Below are 2347 nucleotides of genomic sequence, written 5' to 3'. Positions count from 1 at the left end.
GTCCAGCTTGGCCTTGGACACTTCTAGGGTTGAACCATCCAGTCCAACTGCCCGACCACTTTGGGCTGTCCAACATTTAAAGTGTGTTATTAAGGGCATCTCTTAAAGCCTGTCAGGCTGGGGTATTGATCAGCTCCTGAGGAAGCCTGTTCCAGTGTTTGACCTCCCTCTCTGTTAGATGGTCCCTGACGTTTCATCTTGCTGGACAGATGTAACTGGAGGCAGCATTTTCAAGTAGTACTTTTTAGCTCTAATGTGTTTCTGCTTTTCCAATGTTGGAGTTGCTGTAGCAGGAGTAGGAATGTGTAAAACTGGAGATGTTTTTTTTCCATATGTTCTTTATGGAGCAGCTGTTAAGAGTGCACAGGTTGCATTCTTACTCGACCCTCCCAGCAGGACAGGCTGTCCTACCTGCTTGGCTAAAGGAGGGAGCAAGAAGCAGCAGGCAGATCTTGGAAAGCAGATAGTGTGGTCCAAGGTTTTTTGGGGTAAATGAGAGCAGTGGCTGTGGAACTGAAAAGGAAAAGAAAGTATTTCCTTGGCTTGTGGGGAAACACTTAAAGTGGGAGCGTGTGGGTTGTGTTTCCTGTCCCTGTTTATTTGTCTGATAATTATGTTTTGGTCTTTTCAGATTCACCCAAAGAAGGGGAAATTCCTGGCAGCTAAAGCCCAGGAGATGGGGCTGCCAGTGTGAGTAGGAGATCCCAGGCTGGGGCACGGGGCAACAGCAGACATTTGGGTGTTGTGCAGCTAAATCTTTGTATGGCCTTGTTTTCAGGGGAACTCCAGCCATCCTTCCCATATTTACAGCTCTCAGAAGCAGGTAGAGCTGCACTAGGGCAGGCACAGGCACATACAGAGCTGGGCAGTCCCTCTCCTCTCCTTGGCTGCCAGGCCCAGGCTGGACACAGCCCTGAGGCTCCTGGTCTGACCTCCAGCAGCAGGCTGGACCTCTCAAGGCCCCTCTAAGCCCCAGTCCCCCTGTGATTCCTCAGGCCCCACCATTCCCTGCTGCTCCCCTCCCACAGGAGCCTGTTCAGGGCCTGTGTAGGAACACCAGGCTGCAGCTCTGTTTATTTTCCAGCTCTCCAAACCCGGTGTGAGCTCTCAGGGCTGTCTGTTTGCCTCAAAAAGCACTACTAAATGTTACTGTAACCAGAGTACCCCAACATAAACAACACTGACCATCAATATCCCTTGTCTTCCTGAGTTCCAAAGGCAAGCCTTATCTTTCCCAGTGCTTTGCTTTCCAAGCGCTGTCTCCCTTTATTCCTCGTGCCAATGTTCTTCCCTTTCTCTTCCAGTGATCCAAGCAGCCCTTTGAGTGGGGACCTCTCTAGACCTCCAGATCTTGCCATGGCTGTTTACAGCTGTTCTGTTAGACTTTCTTCAGACCTATAATACATCTAACATTTCTCCTTCTGATTCCCATCTCTTCACACAACAGCTCAAGGTAGCCTGGTAGTTTTCCCTGGGTGTTCCCACTTGTGGGTTAAAGAAGAGGTTTGTTTGTTCCACTGAATGGCAAACTCTTTGTTCACACACTTTTCCCACATTACAGTGCTGCAGCCTTGGCTCTTGGCTCTGCTCCCTGGAGCCACATGAGAAGGGAAACATCAGTTTAGATCTTAAACTCCTGTTGGGGTGTCCTGTGCAGGGCCAGGAGCTGGACTCGATGATCTCTGTGGGTCCCTTCACTCTGTGATTTTGCCATCTTTAAATTGCTCCCCAATAAAAGCCAGAGCTTCCAAAGGCAAGTGTTCTGTCTGTGCATTCCTGCCCGCCTTCTGTATCATTCCCTCCCCCTGGAAATGTTTTTCTGCTCAGGTGAATGAGGAGGTATGAAAATACCTTTTTTTGTGCTTAAAGCATTTTTTTCAAATACCTTTGGGAGCACAAGAGTTTTCTTAGGGCTCTGACCAGCTGGCATGGGGGCTCCAGCCAGTGTTTCTTTAGTGGGTGAAGTAACTAAGGCAGTGTGTGGTATTTTTCATCATACGAATCCTGGCAATTCTGTCCAACCTTGCTGGCTTGGCTTTGTGTGCACAGGAGAGTGTGGAGAGCTGTGACTGCATTTCTGCCATGTGACAGAACTGCCTGTAATATCTCATCAGTCTTATGGAGATTTCACTGGAGGTACAGAAAACTCTGAGCCTGATGGGAGACTCATGCTTGATGTCAGCACGTAAGTGTCCAAGTTTCAGGATGCCCTAATTGCAGCCTTGCAGCACCTGAAGGGAGCAAAGGAAAGATGGAGAGGGACTATTTACAGGGGCATGGAGTGACAGGACAATGGGCAGTAGTTTGAAAATGAAACAGGGCAAGGTTAAATGGGATACTGAGGAAA

General features: G+C 48.8%; 1 long non-coding RNA gene across 1 annotated transcript; it reads left to right on the top strand.

Moving 5' to 3' along the window:
• The first annotated feature begins 139 nt into the window (after positions 1-139).
• On the top strand, positions 140-1106 carry LOC114070148. Its single transcript, XR_003573880.1, has 3 exons — positions 140-173; positions 632-690; positions 779-1106. It is a non-coding gene; the product is annotated as an uncharacterized LOC114070148 (long non-coding RNA).
• The last annotated feature ends 1241 nt before the right edge of the window (positions 1107-2347 follow it).

Source organism: Empidonax traillii, unplaced genomic scaffold (assembly GCF_003031625.1).
Source record: "Empidonax traillii isolate 1590-97213 ecotype Southwest subspecies unplaced genomic scaffold, ASM303162v1 scaffold26:size2357266, whole genome shotgun sequence".
NCBI lineage: Eukaryota > Metazoa > Chordata > Aves > Passeriformes > Tyrannidae > Empidonax > Empidonax traillii.
Note: the sequence above shows the minus strand (reverse complement) of the source record. Positions and strands in the feature narration are given on the sequence as shown.